This window comes from Schistocerca piceifrons, chromosome X (genome assembly GCF_021461385.2).
Source record: "Schistocerca piceifrons isolate TAMUIC-IGC-003096 chromosome X, iqSchPice1.1, whole genome shotgun sequence".
Lineage (NCBI taxonomy): Eukaryota > Metazoa > Arthropoda > Insecta > Orthoptera > Acrididae > Schistocerca > Schistocerca piceifrons.
In genome coordinates, this window is record NC_060149.1 from 244640757 (window position 1) to 244668388 (window position 27632).

The following is a 27632-nucleotide window of genomic DNA, read 5'->3' on the forward strand; positions in this document are numbered from 1 at the left end:
GCGCGACCGCATGTTGCAGGTCCTGTACGGGCCTTTCTGGATACAGAAAATGTTCTACTGCTGCCCTGGCCAGCTCATTCTCCAGATTTCTCACCAACTGAAAACGTCTGGTCAATGGTGGCCGAGCAACTGGCTCGTCACAATACGCCAGTCACTACTCTTGATGAACTGTGGTATCGTGTTGAAGCTGCATGGGCAGCTGTACCTGTACACGCCATCCAAGCTCTGTTTGACTCAATGCCCAGGCGTATCAAGGCCGTTATTACGGCCAGAGGTGGTTGTTCTGGGTACTGATTTCTCAGGATCTATGCACCCAAATTGCGTGAAAATGTAATCACATGTCAGTTCTAGTATAATATATTTGTCCAATTAATACCCGTTTATCATCTGCATTTCTTCTTGGTGTAGCAATTTTATTGGCCAGTAGTGTATCTGGTGATCGTGCTAGCCGCGGGAGTGCTTCAACTTCACGGAACAGTTTATACAAACACTTGTTATGTGTAGTTGAGCATTGTCTTGTTGAAAAACAGCACCACTATACTGTCGCATGAGAGGTAAAAGGGAGGGCACAGGAGGTGATGTAACATTCTGCCGTCTGCGTTCCATCTATTGCTACCAGTACAGATCACAATTCATACCTGATGGTTCCCTACACCACGACGACAGAAGTGACGCCTGTATGACTTTCCAAAATATTTCAAGAATGGGACCTCCCCCGAGGCCGCCAGCATACTCGCCGACGAGCGACGTGCAGGACGGTGCACAACCGCGATTCATCACCGAACACAATGCGACGCCAGTGATCAACAGTCCGTTCTTACCGGTGACGGCACCACTTCTAACGTAACCATTTTCTAAAATAGCTCTCCCCTTTTCGGTTACTTTAGTTATTCTTGCGGCTGTCCCACTCGATTATGGGAGCTTTAAATAGAGAACACGCTTTATTATAAACATGACCTTGTTTTTAATACCAACACTTGTCTCTTGTACTTTTCAAATATTAAAGTTGTACTGTTGAAAATGGAAAATTTCAATTTGAAATAATAACAGTACAAGTCAAATTTCTTTGTTTTGTTGTACAGGGACAGTCAAACTTTCTTACCTACCGCTCACTTTTGTATCCCTTTTAGTATTAAATTTTCTAACCACTCAACAGTTTTAAAGTAATGGTGATTTCTAAAGCATGGAAGTAATTTTACGTTATAAAATTTATAAAGCGGAGTTGCAGCTAGTTAAAGTATGTAATAATTATTACTTACCAAATACTTTGTTCAGAAGGTTCAAATGGCTCTGAGCACTATGGGACTTAACATCTAAGGTCATCAGTCCCCTAGAACGTAGAACCACTTAAACCTAACTAACCCATGGACATCACATACATCCATGCCCGAGGCTGGATTCGAACCTGCGACCGTATCGGTCACGCGGTTCCAGACTGAAGCGCCTAGAAGCGCTCGGCCACACCGGCCGGCAAGTACTTTGTCAACGTTTTATGGATAATTAATGAAAACGTATTTAACTATGAACCGCCTACCACACGCCATGGAAGCCGGAACGTCCACTAGAGAGCAGTAGGGACCAGATTGACTAACACTGCTTTAGCATGTAACACACTTCCCTAACAATGCATAAACTCATCGAGTCTTGTGTTAGCAGTTAAGCTACGTAGTTCCACATTCGTATCGAAGTAACGAGTGCTACGTTACGTTTCTAAATAACTGAATTACTCAAACGCCTTTCTCCTACGAACCGACGCAACACTTTCCATTCTTAATTATACATTCTAGCAAATTCTTCATTCAATTTATCCGCAACGCGGTTTCGAGCGACCGCTCCGTGCTGAAGCCCAACAACGACTATGCGTTCACGTTAACTCGGCGCGTGGCTAGTAGCACTAGGAAGTCGTTGACGTTATACAGAAGGACTATTCTCGCTCCACAGAAAAGGCGCGCTCAGCTTCGAAAATTTCAGAATCCAGCCATAGGCAAGGAGTACAATATCGCTACGTCATAACATTCAAGATAGCAGTATTCCTTACAGTTTGTGTTGTGGTATTAACGGCAGGCTCCGCATGGGACGGTAATCCCCCAGTCCGGCTGCTGCTAGTAGCCGACCAATCATGCAGGATGAACACACTGTAGTACGCCGCGCGGTTAGATGCGCCATGTCACGGATTGCGCGGCCCCTCCCACCGGAGGTTCGAGTCCTCCCTCGAGTATGGCTGTGTGTGTTATTCTTAGCGTAAGTTAGTTTAAGTAGTGTTTTAAGTCTAGGGACCGATGGCCTCAGCAGTTTGGTCCCTTAGGAATTCACACACATTTGAACATTTGAACAGTGTAGCAGGTAGTCCATTACTCGTTCTCGGATGTCAGGCGCATATATGAAGTGGTTACAGTGTGCTTGGTGCGCAGTACAGCGATCCTTCCTTGTGGTGGTCAGGCGTGGCCGACCGGTACCTTGAAGAAGAGTCTGCCTACCAACACGTTCCCATGTCATCTAATATCGGGCCACAGTCGCATCCGAATGCTCCACTAATCTGGGTGTTGCACGACTGGACCAACAGGCCAACTGGAGACTCACAATGAGGCCTTGTTCAAACTGTACCAGTTGATGATAACGCGGTCTCACACAAGTACGTGCCGTACCGCGTCCTTCACAGTCACTATTCGACATCAGTCTCCGTACACCCCCCTTGTACAGTATGGTCTCTAACTGTTGCCACCTAGAATAACTCAGAAACTGTGATAGTAGCTCAAAGGTTTGTGGGACAAAAGTTGCATGGGACAACAGGGGCCATAATATAACGTTGGTGTTTTGTTGCTAGGTGGGGTCGCTTCAGAGATATGAAGGTCAACTTTGTTTTTTTTTTTTTTTTAAATGGGATGCTATAGTTTGGTACTTATTTTCTGATAGTGGCTATCGAGACGAATCAAATGACGTATAACAGTAAGGTCTTTGAAGGTCAACGAAGGTCACAAAGGTGGCATGGACGTCCATTTACAGAAGGTGTTCGAAGTGATGATCATTGCTATCAATGAAGTGCTGCAATCATCTTATTTCTTATCGTGGATTGAGTGGTATTCCTTATCACATCGGCAATTATCGAAGCACATGCTCTGACAATTCTATCTCGCATATCTTCAGGTGTAGTTGGAACGTCTTTATAAACAAAGTCTTTTACGAATCCCCACAGGAAAAAATCCAGAGGCGTCAAGTCTGGCGAGCGAGCCGGCCACGAAGCATCTCCTCCGCGTCGAATCCAACGATTTGGGAATTGTCTCTGCAACTCGTTTCTAGCCATCAGCGAAAAATGTGCCGGACATCCATCGTGTTGATACCACATTCTGTTCCCTGTTCCTAAAGGTATTTCTTCCAATAACAGACCTAATGTTTCTTGAAGGAATGAGGTGTACTTCCTACCATTAAGATTTCCTTTGATGAAATAGGGGCCTATAATTCTGTCCTCCACAATCTCTCACTGTACATTCACCGACCACGGTTTTTGGTGTGCAATTTGCCGAAGCCAACATAGATTTTCAGTTGCCCAATAATGCATGTTAAGCAAATTAACATTTCCATGGTTCATGAATGTAGCCTCGTCAGTAAATAAAATCAAATGAATAAATCTGTCATCTTTCTGAATCCGAAGTTGAGCCCATCGGCAGATTTCATTGCGACGCGCACAATCCGTACCAGTTAATTCTTGGTGGAGACTGATATGATAATGCTGATATTTATGGCAATGCAGAACACGAACAACACTACTCTGGCTGATGCCAGATTTCCTTGCGATTGGACGCGGACTAACACAAGAACTTCGAACCACAGTGGCAAGAGTACCAGTTTCCGTTTCCTCGTTAGTAACTTTCCTTTGCAGGATATGTTTCCGATGCGTTAAAGATCCAGTTGTTCTCAATTTATCATACACATATTTAAATGTACGACGTGTAGGGTGAGTACATTGAGGATATGGCTTGGCTCTGAGCACTATGCGACTTAACTTCTGAGGTCATCAGTCGCCTAGAACTTAGAACTAATTAAACCTAACTAACCTAAGGACATCACACACAACCATGCCCGAGGCAGGATTCGAACCTGCGACCGTAGCGGTCGCTCGGTTCCAGACTGTAGCGCCTAGAACGGCACGGCCACCGCGGCCGGCATTGAGGATATCTTTCAGCGTATAAGTCTCTAGTTCTCACTGAATTTCGTCGGCATTCTCCGTAACTGAGAAGCATATCGACTTGTCCTTCGAAGGAATACATCATTCACATGCACTTGATTCAACGATACTAGTTTTACTGTTCGTATTATGTTGTATTGCGAAGTTGTCGAATGATGTTTACATGTCCATGGCACGTTAGTTGAATACGCCGTATTCGCCCAATATTTACTATTTGCACGATATATGAGAGAGAATTGTTAGAGCATGTGCTTCGATAAGTGTCTAAGTAATAAGGAATACCACTCAATCCATAATAAGGAGTAAGAAGATTGCAACACTGCATTGATACGAATGGTCATCACATCGAGCACCTTATGTAAATGGACGTTCGTGCCACCTTTGTGACCTTCGTTGACCTTCAAAGACCTTACTGTTACACGTCGTTGGATTCGTCTCGATAGCCGCTAGCGGAAAATAAGTATCAAACTATAGCATCCCATTAAAAAAAAAACCAAAGTTGACCTTCATATCTCTGACACGACCCCACCTAGCAACAAAAAAACCGACGTCATATTATGGCCCCCGTTGTCCCATCCAACATTTATCCCACACACTTTACAGCACTGTCATACTTTAGGAGTTATTCTAGATGTCAATAGTTACCCACCCAGTATACCCTGCCAGGCCTGGTGACAACACTAAACACGAACAACACTAATGCATTCAGGTGGTTGTCCTACCTGTCACAGAGAACTGCAACTCCAATCATTTACGTACTCGCCGGTGGCGTTTATATGTACGAAGTTACTGACATTTGATCATGTCTCCTGACCTCTGGGCTCTTCTCCCTTTTGTAGGTAGTGTATGCTTTTAAATTTTGCCATTTGTAGATTAAAAAACAGCTTTTCTTTATAAATTTGGCCTTTAGTTTAGTTATGGTATTTTTTTCCGTTTGTTTAATTACTCTGAAGCCCACGATTTTTTCCTGGTTGTTAGTGGCGGTTTAAGTCAAAAGAAACCTGGTACCACGTTTACTTTTAGCGAATTTACTTTGCTGAAATTTGTGCTATTTGCACTTTGCTGCTGTAAACTAAACAAAAGTTTTGCATCTTAATGTTTTCAAAGGAAAACTTTAGTGTCTATTTCCCGTGTACATCGAGTTCATTAGAGATGGAGTACAAGCTCGGAATGTTGCAAGGATGGGGAAGAACCATCCCGGAATTTTTCTGTAGCGATTTAGAGAAATCACGGGAAACCTGAATCTGGATGGCCACACCCGTATATGTACCACAGTCCTCACGAAAGCGAGTGTGATATAGTAACTACTGCGCCACCTCGTTCGGTTTAAATGTTTTAGAGCGTACTAATTCACTCGTAGAATTTCGGGAAGGGAACTGCATAAACTTGATTCCATATTTTTTCTAATATTCTGGCCGTGTACCTTCCAGTCATCTTTAGAATGAGCCGACTGAATACAAAGTGCACTACAGTTCTTGTTCCGTCGTTAATTAGAGAAAACACATTCGCTGCAGACGTTGACCGACCACTCGTACATCAGGAAAGATGCATGGAACACCGCAGATGCACTTTACTCTTACACCACACTAAATCTGTGTGGCAGAGCACTGTATCGATTTCAGTCACTCTACGCCAGAGTCGGCCACGCCATGCAAAACCGCTCGTTAGTTCGATTTGCGGGCCTCGTGTAAGTAGTCCTTCTCGACAGCATCATGTACAGCGCGACATTTAATTCAGTACTTCGATGTGACATTGTTCGCTCGGTATAACTCTGTTCATTTCAGGAGCATCGTGATGTCATTGCTGTTCACTTTTCGCTGTTTTTTGTGGTATGAAGGACGTTCACAGGTTAAGTGGCTGTTAGCACAAAAAGAGGAAGTCTAGCAATCTGTCTTCAGAAGCCTCCAAAGCAGAATGGGAATGAGGGACGAGAATTCTCAACACCTATTACGCAGTCGGTTAATCCACGGGTATTGAAAATTTGCAGTGAAACGCCATTAAACTAGCACGCAGAAATAATTTAAAGATTTAGTTGACAATGAAAGAGGAAAAAGTTACAACGATCGACAAACGGGGTCCATTATTCTGTACGTCAAGAAGCAATTTATCCTAAATTTACAGGCATGGAGCACTCGAAGAAATTTTTGAAATCGCACGCATTATTCCACTGTCAGTTGCAATAGTCTTCGATGGAATCGGACGAAGAGTTTGGAGACTTTATATATTACTGCAAAGTACGTTAGCTATGTATAGGGCATGGCTGGAACGATTTCTGAATTAAAACCCACTATTTTTGAATTTACGATGGAAAAGAGTGCAGGAACGAAAATTAAAACATCCGGAACGATTTTCAGACCTCACATTTTAACTGGACTTGAATGGACACTGTCCACACTAAGACACTATAAGTGAGAAGCAACTTATTTCTGATTTGATGGTGATGCATTTAGAAAGAAAATCGCACTGAAGGAGGAAGAAATTCTGAGAAACAGAGTCCAGTCCCCTACGTTCCCTAGCGTTAAAGAGAATGCGAGGTCTGAAGAATTCATTGGGGCCTTGAACGAGTTACAAGGATCGGTTTCTAAACATCTTAAGGACACTGCCAATCTTAGATATGTTTTCGAGCTGTTTTCGAGACCGTTTGCTGTTTCAGTAGAAAAGGCCCGTGTGCATGTGCAGATGTAACTGATAGGTCCGCGATGTAATACCGTTTTAAAGTCAAGTCATTCTACAGTAAAACTGTCCGACACACCTACGTTGTTTTCCTCAGGTAGAGTTTCATATCTCCCTAGCGAGGTTGCAAAAGTAGTATAATATTTTGATCGACATGTATGAGTGAAACACCATTTCTCGATTATGAATCTAAACAAGTCACGATTACGTGGCAGCCTGAGTGCAAAAATCTGTGAAATTGCCTGCGTTTGTCAGTATGCCAATAGTTTGTAGCAAATAAAAATTTCGCTATGTCTTCAGCGCACCAAAAATGATTAAACAATACTGAAAATTGGTTTCTTTGTGATCTGTATTGTTGAGAAATGTGAAATATGAAACCAAGTCGAACTCCGTACAACAGCATTACCATTCAAATGCGGTGTTATTGCACTTTCGTCTCTTCCCTTCCCCACACTCAGACAGCCTGTTGTGGCTGTGGGGGAAATGTGCAGCCAGGCTGAGGGTTATGGCACTCCTGCCAGGACATGGCTCTCAAGTTGAATTGTTGGCTTCCCCTGCTCTATACGGTACGAAAATGCTGAAATACTAGCGTTGGCTTAATCTTTTCGGGACTCGGTGGTGAAAGAAACAGTAGAAATTCGTTTTGTGAAAAACTTAATTACCAACGATAGCGGTTTCAACACGGACAAATCATGGGATCCAGTGCTTTCTTTAATAAACTCGCAAAGACTTCGTTACAGCGCATCTAATAATGACTCATCTACATCCCAGCAAGAATCGAACACTTACGTTCAGATTCAGTTTATGCATATTCCTGACCGCCGATTAACGTCTCTAGCGCTTGTCTTTTCTGCGATTTAAAACAACGTAACACGTACTGTAGTGTATTGTGGATTCTATCTCTGAAGAGCGGCGGAAGATATACAGTCGAAACATTAGAAAAATAAGAAATAAAGGTTCTGCAACTGCTTTCCCGAATTTTTGTGAATGAATTCACAAAAGTTGTTTTCATTGAAATAGTACTGTGGTTTCACCTGTTCCGTACTTAGGGCAGTGTTTTCGTTTCTTCCTTTGTTTTTCATGTAGACTGTGAGTGTTACCGACACTGGAAAGACGGGATTTTTTTTTAATACATTTTCGTAATCATGTGAGTGTGAGTGTGTGTGTGAAAGAAAGAGAGAGAGAGAGAGAGGGAGAGAGAAAGTGAAAGAGAGAAGAACATGTATATATATATATTATTGACATTGGAATAATGACAGATTTTCTCACAAGCACAGTCTTCTTTGAATCGCCCACTGCAGAAGAGACGATATGAATTGTCATCGTTTAGTAAAGGAGATATCTGGAGGATTAGAGAGCTGTTGCCTGTATTTCGCAAACAGTTCTACGTTTTGTGTACTTTGTACATATTGGAGAGATAGGCGTTAGCACGAAGATATGGTGGACTGTGGTACCGTTTTACACAGGAGAGCGCCCATATGCCAGATACGGAAAGTAGCACTTTCCAACGAAGTAGCACTTTCCAACGCACACAACACTATGGAGTAGCATTTTACTGATCTGCTCAAACAGTTAACTACAACTAGTTTTGTTCGTCGTATAATTGCTAGTCCTAGAAAGAAAAGAATCGTGCTCCTGGTATATTTCGCGTATTTTCATTTAATAATGTTCTATGGCATAATTTTGTGTGGGAATTCATCACTTAGAAAGACAGTATTGATTCTATAAAAGCGAGAAATAAGAGTAATATGTGATGTTTACCTGCAGATATCGAGTAGACACCTATTCAAGAAATTAGGCATTTTAATAGTACAATTATAATGCACATATTCGCTAATGGAATTCGTCATAAATAATCCATTATTTCAGAAGACTAGTGATGTCTATACCAACTACATTAGATGAAAAAATGACATTTACCATTCATTGTTGAAAGTATCAGTGACTGAGAAAGGAGTTCAGTATGCAGCAAAGAAAATTTTTGATCATTTGCCCTATAACACATGTGTCTGATGGTCGCAAAGCAAGTTATAAATCAAACCTAAAACGATTTCTTGTAACAGCTGTTTCTATTGCACGGGCGAATTTTCATTTAAAAATGGTATCCTGTAGAAAGACAAATAAAAACCTAAGTGTTTAAGCGTAGTTGCATAAGTAGGACAAAAAATAGTATTTTCATTAATTCTAACTCTAATCTCGTATACAAATCCTGTAAACTGATTCGTTCTACAAAAAAATAATCGCTCAAACGATCTATGGAACAAGTAAATAACAACGAGGACGTGCTGAAAGATAATGCCTCTGAATTTCTTACGTGAAAATTCTTAAAGTTTTTTTTAATAAAACAAACGTTATTAACATTCTATATCTTTACTGTTCATGTCCACATATTTATTTCTCAACTGTCACCCCAGCGACGAACACATTTCTCCCAACGAGAGCTCAGTTTGTTGGTACCGTCACTGGCTTTGTCGACAGGGTCACAAGCTTATCTCTGCTGGGACATGTTCATCAGTATCAATGTGATGTCTTCGAAGATGCTCTTTTAAGTTTTGGAAAGAGATGAAAATCTGATGGAGCCAAGTCGGGACTGTATGGAGGATGATCGATGACAGTGAACTCAAGGCGTCGGATTATTACAGATGACGCGGCGCTCGTGTGTGCTCTGACAATGTCACTCTGAAGAAGACGGCGCTCCATCTGTGGACGAACTCTTCGAATTCATGCTTTCAGTTTTCGGAGGAATTACAGAACACTGTTTCTCATGCACCGACATATTAACGTAACATACCACCATGTTACACGTTACAGTTTGGAGCCGTCTAGCGGTAGAGGGTTGCAAATTGTGGCAGCGAAATGGAAAAGTCGACCAAGTAATATGTTGTTGTTGTGGTCTTCAGTCCTGAGACTGGTTTGATGCAGCTCTCCATGCTACTCTATCCTGTGCAAGGTTCTTCATCTCCCAGTACCTACTGCAGCCTATATCCTTCTGAATATGCTTAGTGTATTCATCTCTTGGCCTCCCTCTACGATTTTTACCCTCCACGCTGCCCTCAAATACTAAATTGGTGGTCCCTTGATGCCTCAGAACATGTCCTACCAACTGATCCCTTCTTCTGGTCAAGTTGTGCCACAAACTTCTCTTCTCCCCAGTCCTATTCAATACTTCCTCATTAGTTATGTGATCTACCCATCTAATCTTTAGCATTCTTCTGTAGCACCACATTTCGAAAGCTTCTATTCGCTTCTTGTCCAAACTATTTATCGTCCATGTTTCACTTCCATACATGGCTACACTCCATACAAATACTTTCAGAAAAAACTTCCTGACACTTAAATCTATACTCGATGTTAACAAATTTCTCTTCTTCAGAAACACTTTCCTTGCCATTGCCAGTCTACATTTTATATCCTCTCTACTTCGACCATCATCAGATATTTTGCTCCCCAAATAGCAAAATACAATAATCAAGTAATATGCACGCAATGTAATACCTCAACCGATATTGCGAACAGAATAAAAAATTCTGAGGTATTACTTTTCGTCACACACTCGTAATAGGGAAAGCGCAACCACGTTCCAAGTCAAGTCGGCTCCAACATGAAAAATAACTAGTGATATGTCATCTTACGCATATGGTGCACCCTGCGCAGGAAAAAATTGTGCCGCAATTATTACTTTCGCATTTGATAGAAATTACAAAATAAATACGAGAAGGCAGAAATGGAGGAATATGGACACCCCTTTCTCTGAAACTGGCGACAACCATCCACCTATCTGATATGGAGTGATGTTCGCTGCAGATAATGGTAGTAGGGATGAGTCGGTGCAATACCAATTTCTAGAAATGAGATTTCGTGCCGTACCGTGCAGACACATGACCTGTGTCACAAGTGAAACCAAACGTGTGATCCCAAAACAACTTTAATGGATAATAGCAAGGTTACGATGAAAGTCAACTTTTACAAAATGTTATCTCACTATTGCTGCACATGGAAATATAATGAAACATCATGAAACCTAGGAGTTCTTTTCCTGTGATGAGATTTATCACATTAGTTTTCTCATCTAATCTGTTATTTACCTAACTGAGTACATGCGCGACTCCGACAAGCCAGACGACATCACTAGTACTCATTTGTTAAGGTTCTAGAGAAAACTGGGAGAAGGTGAAGAACAAATACATAAGGAGGACCAATGAGTTCTTTCGCGGGAGGCAGATGTAATATTTTCGAGCTTTAGAAATGTAACGTACTGTTGTATCTCCTCCTTTATCAAGTCACTCTTTGAACTTAGTGGATCTTCATTTAGCAAAACGTTTTTGATGTTGTTGAGCCACAGGCATACAGTACTTTTTTAAAAGAGTAACCCACCATTTTACTCTGTGTTACTATATTTATCTTCACAGATTTCGGCTTTATGGTATTATCAAGTACAATGTTAAACGTTGTTAGACCGTCATTAAGTGATATCTGTTAAGGCAGTCCAAACGCGACGGCCCGAGTGGCCGAGGGGTTCTAGGCGCTATAGTCTGGAACCGCGCGTCCGCTACGGTCGCAGGTTCGAATCCTGCCTCGGGCATGGATGTGTGTGATGTCCTTAGGTTAGTTAGGTTTAAGTAGTTCTAAGTTCTAGGGGACTGATGACCACAGCTGTTAAGTCCCATAGTGCTCAGAGCCATTTTTTTTCGAATCCTGCCTCGGGCATGGATGTGTATGATGTCCTTAGGTTAGTTAGGTTTAAGTAGTTCTAAGCTGTAGGAGACTGATGACCTCAGAAGTTAAGTCCCATAGTGCTCAGAGCCATTTGCACCAAGTCCAAAGCAGGTAAACAAGATTGACACATATGTTTAAGACAGTTACATCTTACACAGTCAAACCGAGGTTTATTCTTAAAAAAAAAAACATTTAGCAGTTGGGCACTTGTGTATTAATGTGGTGGATTCAGACATTTCATTTTACAGAATAGCTGGGCTCCAGCTTTGGTATTTTTCATTTTTTAACAAATGGAATTATTTTATGAGACGTTGAAGAAAGATTATTATATGTCATGAACCAGCACGAATTAATGAATTGCATGTATGTAGAAGTAGGAAGTAAGAATTAGAAGAAATAAGCATTAATTAACAACCAGCCAGGCGGGTGCTCGTCCATGAGTTTGATGAGGCAATAGCGCGAAGTGATGCTGGGGCGTCAATGTTAACCCCCACATTGAAAGCACTCCTGGCTCTTTTCGTGAAACGTTTTACTGCTAACACTATCGAACGTTATGTCACTGTGCTATTACTTTGAAAATCTATCAAATGCCGTAAATATTCCACTGTAATACTTTATCAAGCCATGAGTTCTTCAGTTTTTCCTTACTCATATCTCTGAGGAACGTATATATATATATATATTGCGCATCAGTGGAACAGTACCGGGTCTTATTTGCTTCTGTGCCCGAATTAACAATGCTGTTTTCATTTCTAGATAATTTTCAAATTACTCTTTTAGTCTAAAGATTCATATATATATATATATATATATATATATATATATATATATATATATATAGTGTTTAGCATTCCAAGCTTTTTAGACACTTGTTTTTCCATGAAGTCTTCACTTCCTCTTGATGCACATACAACTTTCTAACGGTCAGATTACCTCCGTTCACCATGATCGTCTGAGCATCTGGAATTAATTTGTCGAGATTTAAGGGAAGAAACGGGTAATCCAAATCAGGAAGGCCAGAAAGCGATCTAAACCCCTTTCCTCCAAAATAGTGCTATATTATCTTAATAGTTGTACGCCTGCATCAAACCAGTCTCAGGACTGAAGACCACACAGCTGTACGCCTGCACTCGTTCTTAAACAGCACATTCAAATACATTCACATCGTTTATCTTCTGTTGTTTATCTTATGCCTCACAGTCCTTATAAAGCCCGACCCATTTCATCTGCGTGGATTCTTGCCGCTCTTAGTTCTTCTACGATTGAAATATATTACACCACACTCATGTGGATCGTTCGACTCTTGCGTCTACGTGGAACTATTATCAAACCGAAATTCTCGAAGGTACTAATGAAGTTGTATCCTTTCCTGCTGCTTTATTAGATGACAGCGGAGGGGTCAGACAAATCCTAAGCAAACCCTAGTGACAGCATTTACAAGAAAGGAGTCGTACATCACTTGAGTTGTTAACCCGTTTCTGAATCATTCTCAAGATATGGACTGGACAACGAAAACAAAGGGCTAGAGCTACTCAACGGAAATTTTGTTGACAGGAATAATAAAAATGGAGTATATAGCAGAATATGTAACTTATTGGCAGGATATATTTTCCATATGTAAGTTACACCTTAGCGATTACGAAGCTATTACTTATTGTTATGTAAAGGACCTTCTGGTTCATACGTATGGAAAATAGTCCAAACCCGGAGTTACACTTCTTGTTGACAAGCGAGACGCATTTTTCACATAATTGATGCGTAAATGGGTGCCAGTATCCAAATTTCTGACTAAACGAAAGGGTCATCTTAAAGTGAAGTATTGATGCCTCAGCAATTTATTACTACTGCGAGCTGTCAAAGGTCTTTCTGTGAAATACTCTGAAAGAATACCATTCACTGCTTCAGACTACACGTTTTGACTATACTGCAAATTCGAAATAATGAATCACACCTTCTTCCTAAAAATTAAACTGCAATTCATCAATTATCTGTAATTAATAACGATTTTTTGATAAAATGGAGAAAGTAAGATAGTTTACGGTAAAAAAACCTTTACTGGTGATTGTGAGATGGACATCAGTGGACCAGTACCGTGTCTTATTGCTTCTGTGACCGAATAACAACGCTGTGTTAATTTCTAGATAATTTTCAAATTATTTTTTTAGTCTAAGGATTCATATTTTATAGTTTTACCCTCGAAAATAGCGCTGTGTGCTAAACCACTGCTTCCGCGTCGAGGAGATATGGTGGCACCGGATCGAATCCACCCTGCGGATTAACGGCGAGTTTCGGTATGCCGGCCAGTCTGGATGTGGTTTTTAGGCGGGTTTTCACATCCCACTGGGCGTGTACCGGACTGGTACTCAAGTCCAGACTCTGTTACACGATTCGTAAACTTTTAGAAAATTTTCGCTCACTTTCACACGAATAGCACTAACCCCAGGCAGTTGAGGTACGCATACGTGTATTCCGTCCCCGGGACTAACGTGGTGGCGACAGGAAGTGCATCTGACCACCCCTTAAACTACCCATGCTAAATCCGTTGATTACCAAGCCTATCCTGCGCTGATGAGGGACAAAGGTGCAAGAAAAAGAAGATTCATACTTTATAGTTTTACTTCATAACGAGCACTCATACACAGATTTGTTATTGCCACTGAATAATGAACACCTTCTCGTAGTTGCATAACCTTTGTGCACTGTCCGAAAATTACGTTTCCTCTAGTAGTATTTGCCCTTAAATAACTGAAAAAATTTCCGCAGTGACATAACAGAAGGCTGATTGTATATTTACGAGATCCATCATGTGGGGTGAATTCATTAAATGTTTAGAAACATTGCTATCAAGACATAAATCACCTCGTTACGGAATGTAATGCTGCTATCTTCATCAATGTTAGCCTGATATGTCTCCAACTTACTAGCTCTCTATGACATTAAAAATATAGCAAATAAAGAAATATACGTTCCCTAAAATATTACATGGCTGCACTGTGGAACTCACTTTACTCATCTAGCATTTTGTTGTAAATCTGTAATGTGTATTCACGGGGCCCGTATATCAGTACGAAAAGCCATTCACGTTGGTCGCTGTGGAAGGGGATAGACATAGTTCTCGTTTGAAAGCTCGTTCTCATTTACGCCAAAAAAGAGCTAGAGCAATAAATACCGACATTCGAAACGAATAATAGCAGCAAACAATATAACCGCCGGCTCATGTAATTACTGTCAATTAGCAACTGGCCCGCCGACGGGGGTTGTCTACCGTAATTAAACTTGTGTTCCGCGTCGATTGGGATTTGGAGAGAGTCAGAGGGCTTTACCAAACCGCAAAATGACGAAAATAATACACGTGGGATATCAGATTGCGAAAATCTTTCCCGTAATTGTACCGCGTATCAATATGATTCCTCACTAGCGCATCAAGTTCTTCCGCCTCATGTGAAAATTCCAGTAATTTATAGGTGCAGTCTTACAATTGATGTACCCGATAATCCAAGTAGTTACTGTTGTATTCACCCCTTTTTAGTGGGCGGAGATCGGTGAGCTATGTGGTAACGTGTTACAGAAGTGGCAGATAATGTATTTTGATCTGTGATCAGTATCACGCATGAAATGTGAAGAATAATTGTCTTTATCAAGCCGTTACATACGTTTACAGTCCATCCCAGTTAGGATCTTATTACCACCATTGTTGTTCCATCTTGTTACATGGCTACTGGTGGTATTCCGCGCCTGGTAGATAAGTTATGCAGTCAGTACGCATTGTTACATGTTCATGGGCACGTCCAAGGTGACAGCACGTTTGTGGCATTCTGTAACGTTCCCACGTCGACCCATTGTACTGCGCTGATTCCATAGAACCGACTAGTACATATACAGGGTGAGTCACCTAACGTTACCGCTGGATATATTTCGTAAACCACATCAAATACTGACGAACCGATTCCACAGACCGAACGTGAGGAGAGGGGCTAGTGTAATTGTTTAATACAAACCATACAAAAATGGACGGAAGTATGTTTTTTTTAACACAAACCTACGTTTTTTTAAATGGAACCACGTTAGTTTTGTTAGCACATCTGAACATATAAACAAATACGTAATCAGTGCCGTTTGTTGCACTGTAAAATGTTAATTACATCCGGAGATATTGTAACCTAAAGTTGACGCTTGAAACCTCCGACGTTCAGTTGCGTGTTGTAACAAACACGGGCCACTGTCGGCGAGCAGCATCTGCAGGGACATGTTTACGATGACGACCGTGTTTACGAGTGTGGCTGCAGTGCGCTGTTGTGGTTTGGTCTAGCTGTCGCAGTGTCCGCATGTAGCGCTTGCTGTTATTGTTATTCTGCATTCGTCTCCGCACGCAGACCAACTGTAGTACACCGTGTTACCAGACGTCTGTGATAGTGTAGTGTTGTAGGAACTGTGACCATGGTGTATTCGAACTCTGAAAAGGCGGAGATGATACTCATCTATGGCGAGTGTCGACGAAATGCAGCTGAAGGCTGCAGGGTGTATGCAGAACGGTACCCGGACAGAGAGCATCCAACGTGCCGCACATTGCAAAACATCTACCGCCAACTGTTTGCAACAGGTATGGTCGTAGCACGCAAACGTGTCCGTAACAGGCCCGTCACAGGAGAAGCGCGTGCAGTTGGTGTGTTAGCTGCTGTTGCCATGAACCCACACATGAGTACACGGGACATTGCGAGAGCCGGTGGACTGAGTCAAAGTAGTGTCATGCGCAAACTGATCGTCACCGCTTTCACCCGTTTCATGTATCGCTACATCAGCAATTCCATGGTGATGACTTTAATCATCGAGTGCAATTCTGTCAATGGGCATTAACAGAGAATGCGTTGCAGTTCTACCTGTTTACCGATGAAGCGGGTTTCACAAACCACGGTGCAGTGAATCTACGGAACATGCATTACTGGTCCGTGGACAATCCTCGCTGGCTCAGACAGGTAGAGCGACAGTGACCGTGGACTGTAAGTGCATGGTGCGGAATCATTGGTGACCAAACAGCTGCAACATACATCGCGTTTCTACAGAATGATCTGCCAACGTTGCTCGAAAATGTCCCACTGGAAACGCGTCGACGTATGTGGTATCAGCATGATGGTGCACCTGCACATTCAGCAATTAATACTAGGCTGACCCTTGACAGGATGTTCGACGGGCGTTTCATAGGACGTGGAGGACGCATAAATTGGTCAGCCCGTTCTCCTGATCTTACAAAAAAAAAAAAAAAAAATGGCTCTGAGCACTATGCGACTTAACTTCTGAGGTCATCAGTCGCCTAGAACTTAGAACTAATTAAACCTAACGAACCTAAGGACATCACACACATCCATGCCCGAGGCAGAAGTCGAACCTGCGACCGTAGCGGTCACGCGGTTCCAGACTGAAGCGCCTTTAACCGCACTGCCACACCGGCCGGCCTGATCTTACACCTCTGGACTTCTTTCTGTGGGGTATGTTAAAGGAGAATGTGTACCGTGATGTGCCTACAACCCCAGAGTATATGAAACAACGCATTGTGGCAGCCTGCGGCGACATTACACCAGATATACTGCGGCGTGTACGACATTCATTACGCCAGAGATTGTAATTGTGTGCAGCAAATTATGGCCACCACATTGAACATCTATTGGCCTGACATTTCGGGACACACTCTATTCCACTCCGTAATTGAAAACGGAAACCACGTGTGTACGTGTACCTCACCCCTCATGGTAATGTACATGTGCGTCAGTGAAAAAGACCAATGAAAAGGTGTTAGCATGTGGACGTAATGTGCTGTTGCAGTCTCTTCTGTACCTAAGGTCCATCACCGTTCTCTTTGGATCCCTACGTAATTCGGTGCTCTCCGATACACACGATCGAACAGCGGAGGAGTGGTACTCAAGCGTCAACTTTAGGTTACAATATCTCTGGATGTAATTAACATTTTACAATGCAACAAACGGCACTGATTATGTATTTGTTTATATGTTCAGATGTGCTAACAAAACTAACGGGGTTCCATTTAAAAAAACGAAGGTTTGTGTTAAAAAACATACTTCCGTGCATTTTTGTATGGCTTGTATTAACGAATTACACTAGCCCCTCTCCTCACGTTCGGTCTGTGGAATCGATTCGTCAGTATTTGATGTGGTTTACGAAATATATCCAGTGGTAATGTTAGGTGACTCACCCTGTATATGCATGCACTACTTCACTGCCCTGACTTACGACAGGAGTAGAGGGCCATATGATCGGCTGGTGTCAGTCAACCATCATCTACGGCGTTCCAAAACGACCTGTGTGCTCTTTAAAGGCGGTATTTAATATTTCACCTAGTAAGCTTAAATCGCACCTTTCATTACTTTTACATACACGCTAACAAATGTTAATGTTTAAGTTGTAAATACAATGGGTTTTCGGCGATTGTAATTTATTGCAACTTGTAAATATGCAAAAAATGGATAAGATAGTAAAAATTAATGTAATATGTTTAAATTTTATGCACAAACTAAGGGACAGATGTCATGTTCCTTTATAATTTTATGAGTCTTTTTCATGTAAAGCATAAAGACAACTTGAGGGAGCTGTGAAGCTTATAGACAATCTCATGTTTGTATCATCTGTTAATCACACACCTAAATGCTTTTAAATGCAAGTGATACACGGCCCAAGAGGTATGGTAATTCAATGAATATTGCAAGTATTGCTGTTGTTATATTTTAATGTATATTCCGCTCTATGACATATTTGAGTTATGTAAATTTCTCAAACTGTTTTTGTACTGTAGTTGTGATAAAGAGTTTCGAAGAAAGGCACAACCATGTGCAACCAAAGGACCTGTGCCAAACTTTCTCACTATTATAGTTTTAAATAACGCCAGTATTTGTAATAAACGGAATCGTTAGAACATGTTTAGTTGTGGGAATGAAAATAAAAAATCTTAAAAAGTGAACCGTACGACGTGAAATAATACCTATGAATTTGCGATACTTCCTTGAATATATGTTTCCATACACATAATTCTGAACAAAGTTCTTTACAGAGCATTGCAGTACCACGGCGTAAACGGCATTAGACTTAAGAATGTAATCTTCGAGTACTTTTTGGTTTTCGTTTTCCTTAATGGACAAAAATGTTAGTTGATTTAGTTACCATTGAAAATGCTACGTACAATCGTCCGTGTGTAAAGATGCGATTTGGTAAATACAGTCCTGCATTTTGAAACGTTTGTCCCTGGGATATGACTACAAATGTAATTTTAACAAGCAACTGTCTTCTTGGCAATTGAAAAGGCATGCTTGGATAAAATTGTGTTACGTTTATCCGTGGTATTACAACCGTTTTCCCGGTGTCAATCAGCTGAGCATTAACTGTAAATTCATTGAGTTTTATGCATGCTCCGCTGACTAAGCCCTGTTAAGCTTTCAGCTTTTTTATCAACACGACAATAGTGTTCTCTTCTAGTATAAATTTATATGGCGGTAATTCTGACAAATCTAATGAATGTAAGAATTCCACAGGCTGTTTATCTTTTCGGAAAGTATATGAGCTTAGAAAAGTCAACTTATACAGTAGGCAGAGATAATGGAGTATTGTAATGGTCAGGCTTATTATGTGTGACAATGTTGTATAGAAACTACCCAGTTAATAAGTACTTTAAAATAAATAAAATAGTACTTGTGATTAGATGCAGGAGGGCTAGATATGGGATTGCTGGAAAAGTGTAAACACGTTTTGCTTCGGATCACTTTCACATTTTTTCGAATGGTTTTGAACGGTACCTGCTGTTCCACCCTGTATACCAGAGCAAAAATTGCAGTCGCGCTACACTCCAAAAGGGGTCATGTCACATTCAATGTGGTTGCAACCCCACAATGTCCTTATAGAAGGGTTGAATTGTTCAGAGAGTGCCAGCTGTGGCAACCTTTATATCGAACGTCGTTGTTAAGTCCATCGCACTGCAAGCTATCGTTTTCGACCCACGAAAGTGTGTAAGTGAACGTCCCAAGTGAAGGGGTGTTTCAGTGACGCATTTCATGCCACCTCCTGAGGCCTCGTGTATCGATTCAGAGCGGCGGTCTATCTGAAATGGTTTCCTCGGCCATCCATAAGAAAACTGCGTGCTTTCAACGCTGAGTGTCACGGTTCTGACCTCCATTGCGGGGGCGTCAAGAGTGGGGGTGAGATTTGGGTAAGGAGGGAGTGTAACGGCCTTCCCATCGTGTGACATGTCCGCGGTAGCTTTGGGTAGCATTGTGGTGAAATTTGGTGCCAATGTCACATCATTAACGAAACTTACATTTCACATAAACTTCTGAGCTCTGGCCATATTTTCGCATAAATCGACTCGCTGTTTGAAGCGTTGCCGAGGCCGAGGGGAACGTTGCAGGGCGCCAAGCTTTTGCACCATTATAGAGGAAGATTGCAATCTTCTTTGAGTCGAATGTCACTCTTCTTTGTCACAATATGGAGATTGACGGGGGTTCAAAAAGGTGACCCTTCAGTTCTTTTGTGGATTGTATATCACCGTCCACCGCGAAACCAATGAATTCATCACTGTTCCTCCGCCAAAACTCATATTCTTGCTACGCTTTTGTTATTGGGTACAGTACTTATAGGACTTTTACTTTTCCCTGAGACTTTTTTAAACCTATACATAAAAACGTAACGGTGAACAAAATAATGAGCGGGTCCCTAAATGGACCAGCCACCTTTGAAATAGTTTGCAAAGATGAACTAGTTTGAGTATCTAGAATCACTTCTCAGATTTAATTTGAATACAGAAGAGGCCTTGCAGGAAGTAAAGGACTATCTCGATTTAGGAGTTATTTTTCATGGACATAAAAACAGCGTGTTATAGTTTGCTGGTGACATAGCAGAAATCGCTATAGGTAATCGGATGCTTCATGAAAAGTAACTTGTGCTAACTGATGAATGCAATATGTACATAAAGAGAGAACTAAGCTAATGGTATGTAGTTTAGCTCCAGAAGATACGGGGCACAACCTATTTGGACAAGCACTCGGTCTAAGGCGCTGCAGTCCTGGACGGTGTGGCTGGGCCGGCCGAAGTGGCCGAGCGGTTCTAGGCGCTTGAGTCTGGAACCGCGCAACCGCTACGGTCGCAGGTTCGAATCCTGCCTCGGGCATGGATGTGTGTGATGTCCTTAGGTTAGTTAGGTTTAAGTAGTTCTAAGTTATAGGGGACTGATGACCTCAGATGTTAAGTCCCATAGTGCTCAGAGCCATTTGAACCACTTGGTGCGGCTGGTCCCGGCGGAGGTTCGAGTCCTCCCTCGGGCATGGGTGTGTGTGTTCGTCCTTAGGATAATTTAGGTTAAGTAGTGCGTAAGCTTAGGGACTGATGACCTTAGCAGTTAAGTCCCATAAGATTTCACACACATTTGAACATTTTGATTTTTTGGAGAAGCACTGAGCTCCCTAACAGTCAGGCGCAACTTAGTGTGGCTAAGCTCAGAGGGCGCACTCGACAAGGACCATGTTACACCTCCATCTTACGTTACACAGCTAATCACCAAGTGCTCACCCATCCACCAAACGTGGATATAAGCAGGAAAACGGATCCACTCAGCACTTAAGTTAATACCTAAAGACAGCATCAGTACTCATCTACAGTCGCCACCAATAAGATCCGGCTGGACATTATTCAAGTGATATTACTCATCGTTCATTGAATCTAGGGCTATACCAGCCCTTAAAGACAGATCACAGAAAGTGAACGTCGATTTATACTGAAGCACAAAAGAAACTGGTATAGGCATGCATACTCAAACACAGAGGTATGTAAACAGGCAGAATACGCGCTGCAGTCTGCAACGCCTATATAAAACAACAAGTGGTTGGCGCAGTCGTTACATCGGTTACTGCTGCTACAGCGGCAGGTTATTAAGATTTAAGTGAGTTTGAACATGGCATTATAGTCGGCGTACGAGCGATGGGCACAGCATCTCCGAGGTACGATGAAGTGGGGATTTTCCTGTACGACTATCTCACGAGTTTACCGTGAATATCAGGAATCCGGTAAAACATAAAATCTCCGACATCACTGCGGCCGGAAAAAGATCCTGCAAGAACGGGACCAACGATGACAGACGTGAATCGTTCAACGTGACAGAAGTGCAGCCCTTCCGCAAATTGCTGCAGATTTCAATGCAGGGCCATCAACAAGTGTCAGCGTGCGAATCATTCAACGTAACATTATCGATATGGGCTTTCGGAGCCAAAGACCCACTCTTGTACCCTTGATGACTGCACATCACAATGCTTTACACCTCGCCTGAGTCCATCAACACCGACAATTGACTGTTGATGACTGGAAACATGTTGCGTGGTCAGACGAGTCTCGTTTCAAATTGTACCGAGGGGATGGACGTGTACGGGTATGGAGACAACCTCATGAATCCATGGACCCTGCATGTTAGCAGGGGACTGTTCAAACTGGTGGAGGCTCTGTAATGGTGAGGGGCATGTGTAGTTGGAGAGATATTGGAAACCTCATACATCTAGATACGACACTGACAGGTGACACGTATGTAAGCTTCCTGTCTGATCACCTGCATCCATTCATGTCCACTGTGCATTATGACGGACTTGGGCAAATCCAACAGGACAATGTGACACCCCACACATCCAGAATTGCTACAGAGTGGATCCAGAAACACTTTTCTGAGTTTAAACACTTCCGCTGGCCACCAAACTCCACAGACATGAACATTATTGAGCATATCTGGGATGCCATGCAACGTGGTGTTCAGAAGAGATCTCCATTCCCTCGTACTCTTAAGGATTTATGGACAGCCCTGCAGGATTCATGGTGTCAATTCCTTCCAGCACTATTTCAGACATTAGTTGAGTTCATGCCACGTCGTGTTGCGGTACTTCCGCGTGCGCACCGGAGCCCTACGCGATATTACTCAGCAGTACCAGTTTGTTTGGCTCTTCAGTGTATATCCCCACACACAATCTTCATACTCTAGTTAAGTATTGGAAAATTTCTTTCAGTAAATCATTATAAGTTGTTGCTGCTCTGTGTTCCTTTCTATTTCTGCTATGTTCTTGTCTAAACCTATTTGGCCCCGTGACGAAACTGTACAGTTGCTGCGTGTAAGCAAGCCAACTCATAAGAGCAACCACTTTCGGTTGTTGCCAGTTTTATATGTTTGTCGCGAAGTGCATTTGGTGTATACAACGGTGTGTGTTGCAGGATGACATGCTGGAAGGCTAAATGTTGAATTTGGACAAGATAGCTTTTGAATAGAAGGCCGAATTTTGGTAAGGCAACAGTAAAATAGATAAAAAAGGAATATGTAAGAAAGACATAGTGGTAAGGAGTGCAAGAGATTTTCTATAAAAATAAACCGTTACTAGCATCCAGAAACACAGACCTTGCGACCAGAGAAAGATTCGCGAAAGTCTATGTGTTGAGTACAGGGCTGTGTGAGTGTGAACCATGGACAGGGGAAGACAGAAATAAAACGGTTAGAAGCCTTTGAACTGTAGTTGTACAGGAAATTATTGAAGGTCACATAGCTTGATCGAGTAGTGAGTGGAGACGTTCTGCTATGGGTCAACGAGTAACATTGTATAATAAAGAAAACATAATGAAACCAAGACATAAAATGATTGGGCGCATATTAAGGTATGAGTGATTGGTGTAAACAGTAGCTGAAGGCATGTTAGATGGAAAGAGTCATATGGCAGGTCCTGATATATCAGGTGGATGACTTGGAGTGCAACAGTTATGCCGGACCGAAGAGTTGGCTTCCAAGTCACAGGAATGGAAAGCTGCAAATTGGTGACAAAGACAAACGAACATGCCAACTCAAATGACTTACCTTGGTTTTGTATCCGCCCAGATCCTGGGTTCGATAAACATGTACCAAATTTAAATGATAATTAACTGAAACCCTCAGCTGCCGCCAGGTGTTGTTGATATACCTTGATGGGGACAGCTGCAAATGTGTGTCCCGACCGGGACTCGAACGCGGGATCTCCCGCGTACATGGGGGACGCTCTATCTATCTAAGCCACCGAGGACACATATGAATTGCACGACTGCAGGGACTTATCCCTTACACTCTTCCCGTGAGACCCACATTCTCAACTGACCACAATCTACATATGTAATGTTCCTAATAGATATTTGCCCATCCACTCATTACTCGCGCCAAGGCTACCCGGCCGTTGACCTTCTTCTGTGCGAATGCGCACAGGTTGCCCGAACTCTTACGGGAATCGTCACTTTAGCTGGCGCAAGTAATGAGTGGCTGGGCAATATCTATTAGGAACATTATGTATTTAGATTGTTGACAGTTGAGAATGTGGGTCTCACGGGAAGCGTAGAAGGAATAAGTCCCTGCAGTCGTGCTACTCATCTGTGTCCTCGGTGGCTCAGATGGATAGAGCGTCTGCTATGTAAGCAGGCGACCACGAGTTCGAGTCCCGGTCGAGGCACACATTTTCAGCTCTCGCCATCGAGGTGTATCAACAACACCTGTCGGCAGCTGAGGGTTTTAATTAATTATCATTTATTCTAGATAAGCTGCACGGTCATCAATGATATCTGTTCTTTCGAGAACAGTAACTATCTTCATATATGTATCATATTTACAGTTAGATGCCTCCCAACGTCGTCGGAGAAGCATTTTTTTTTTTTTTTTCGTGAGTGACCATATTTAGCCTAGGTCGTGCAGTCAGTGAAACATACTTCGTTGAAACGGTTACTCAAGTTTTCCAGTCCTAAGATGGACACTTACTTTCCTATGCACCACTTCATATCCATCGCTCTAGACGTTTTGATGTTGAGCACAGATCAAATTGAGCACCGGGTGGTGGTTGTAATGTCTGAGACTCATTCATTAACGTCATACTAGTCGGCCGGCCGTAGGCACTGAGTGCAACTCGTACGAAGCCGGGGCGGGTTGCTATTTCGTAATGACGTTGAGAGATTGTTTCGTTTGTGAGACAGATGTGTGCGGCACCAACGAACCGCTCTTCCAGTTCCTTCAAACTGACCAAACATACATGGTCCCTAGCCAGGTCATCATCTGGATTTACCTATCCCTTTATCATGCAATAATCATTGCACATACTTTTTCGAAATTACTATTTTCTATTCACGTGCGTATCTCAAACGTTAAAGACACAGTTTCAGCTCTGTGAAAAATCTCTGATATTCAGGTGTTACCACACACAACAGTATCGGAATATGGCTAGCAATTCACAAATGAAGTCCGTAAACAATTTGTGTAGATCACGAGTTTATAAAATATTACTGGTTTCTGATTATACTATCAGTCATCTTCAGATCGTAAAATATCATTACAGAGTGTGAGAAGTCACAAGTTGTACATTAAAATGCTGAGTCGTGATGTACATTAATGTACAGGAAGTGACGTGTTACACTCCGTAATGGTATTTTATTATTTGAAGATGATTGCTAGAAGAATCGAAACCGCTTATATTTTATAAAATCGCTGTCTAGACAAATCAAAGCTATATTAAGAATAATTAGGACACAGTACTTGGGGGTAACCCCTAAGAGAACTATATCTTTCAGGGAAATTCTGACACTTGTTAACATCGAGTATAGATTTAAGTGTCAGGAAGTTATTTCTGAAAGTATTTGTATGGAGTGTAGCCATGTATGGAAGTGAAACATGGACGGTAAATAGTTTGGACAAGAAGAGAATAGAAGCTTTTGAAATGTGGTGCTACAGAAGAATGCTGAAGATTAGATGGGTAGATCACATAACTAATGAGGAAGTATTGAATAGGATTGGGGAGAAGAGAAGTTTGTGGCACAACTTGACCAGAAGAAGGGATCGGTTGGTAGGACATGTTCTGAGGCATCAAGGGATCACCAATTTAGTATTGGAGGGCAGCGTGGAGCGTAAAAATCATATGGGGAGACCAAGAGATGAGTACACTAAGCAGATTCAGAAGGATGTAGGTTGCAGTAGGTACTGGGAGATGAAGAAGCTTGCACAGGATAGAGTAGCATGGAGAGCTGCATCAAACCAGTCTCAGGACTGAAGTCCACAACAACAAATCATTCAAAAGCTATGTGGTACAATCTGGGCAGCATCGGAATTCATCCTACGTTCTTCTGCTCTGGGCCTTGTCTTCTCAGCCGTTGAATATTGTGCCTCAGTTCAGCTAACTAACGCATATGCAGAAAAGATAGATGTACAACTAAATAACAATACCAGAAAGATAGATGGTCTTATCAAATCAACACCTACGGAATGACTGCCAGTACTAAGCCAAATTCCACCCTATCAACTAAGACGCATAAATTCTCTCACGAACGAGAGCAAAAACATCATGCACAATAAAAATCTACCTATAGATTAACATATCGATGATGTAAACCATAACAGACTCCTCTTTTGACGACCGCCAACAATAACAGCGAGAGTCGCTGTGGAAGATGATCACGGACAATAAAAATCTATCAGTCCATTAATATATCGATGACGCAAACCATAACAGACTGCGCTCTGGACGACCACCAACGATATCAGTGAGCCGCGCGGGATTAGCCGAGCAGTCATGGACTGTGCGGCTCATCCCGGCGGAGGTTCGAGTCCTCCCTCCGGCATGGGTGTGTGTGTGTGTGTGTGTCCTTAGGATAATTTAGGTTAAGTAGTGTGTAAGCTTAGGGGCTGATAACCTTAGCAGTTAAGTCCAATAAGATTTCACACACATTTGAACATTTTGATAACAGCGAGAGACGCTGTGGAAGGTGAGTTAAACAGTGTTAATGCAGGGACTCAAGAATTGACTGGACAACAAAATGATCATTTGCCATGTATCACCCAAAAACCACCGGGATTCAACTTGTAACGCAAGACATAGTCAATGCTAAACAGAAAGGGGGCAAAACTTGGGAGATGTGCAAAATTTTTTTACACAAAATTGGGTAAGAAACCATCACCACTTTGCTTTTGCGGCGAACCACCGATCATCAGGCTAGAGACTGACGTTTTTGGAAATATAAAAATTAACATGGATTCCACAAACAGAGATCTTGTGAAACTCAGCTCGCTCTGTTCATTCAGGAGATCCATAGCATTTTAGACAACGGCGCTCATGTTGATTCCGTGTTCCTTGAATTCAGGAAGGCATTTGACACCATCCTACACGGCCGTTTAGTGATAAAAATACGAGGTTATCGAGTACCGGAACACATTTGCGACTGGATTCACGACTTCCTTGCAGATAGAACTCAACACGCCACTCTTAACAGAACAAAATCTACAGAGTATTGATAAATGGTGCAGGCTCTGGCGTATGATCCTGAACGTAAATGAATGCAACATATTGCGCATACATAGTAAAAGGAAGCCACTACTGTGCAACTACATTATTCTTGCGAAAGTTCTGGAGCAATTGTATGCCGTAAAATATCTTGGAGTACCTATCCAGAGCGACCTTAGGTGGAATGACCACATAAAGCAAATAGGACGAAAAGCAGATGCCACACTGAAATTCATAGGAAGAATCTTAAGGAAATGCAACTCGTCATCGAATAAAGTGGCTTATAATGCGCTACCGAGCGAGGTGGCGCAGTGGCTAGCACACTGGACTCGCATTCGGGAGGACGACGGGTCAATCCCGCGTCCGGCCATTCTGATTTAAGTTTTCCGTGATTTCCCTACATCGTTCCAGGCAAATGCCGGGATGGTTCCTTTGAAAGGTCACGGCCGACTTCCTTCCCTGTCTTTTCCTAATCTGATGAGACCAATGACCTCGCTGTCTGGTCTCCTCCCCGAAACAACCCAACCCAATGCGCTAGTTCGACCGATTCTTAAATACTGTTTATAAACCTGGGATCCTTACCAAGCGGAACTGATAGAAGAAATAGAGAAGATCCTACGAAGAGCGGCTCAATTGATACAAAATCTTTTAGTCCGCGCGAGGGCGTTACAGAGATACTCAACAAACTCCATCGGTAGACGTTACAAGAAAGGTGTTGCGCATCATGGAGAAGTTCACTATTCAAATTTCTTTATACTTATATG

The 27632-nt window shown here is 42.2% G+C and overlaps 1 protein-coding gene and 1 non-coding gene across 2 annotated transcripts in view; one reads left to right on the forward strand and one right to left on the reverse strand.

The window, feature by feature from the left end:
• LOC124722288 (protein artichoke-like) overlaps positions 1-27632 on the reverse strand; it is a 408123-nt gene that overhangs the window by 205266 nt on the left and 175225 nt on the right. The window lies entirely within an intron of this gene.
• Trnas-gga lies at positions 11355-11438 on the forward strand. The gene is given in 2 exon segments: positions 11355-11394; positions 11404-11438. It is a non-coding gene; the product is annotated as a tRNA-Ser (tRNA).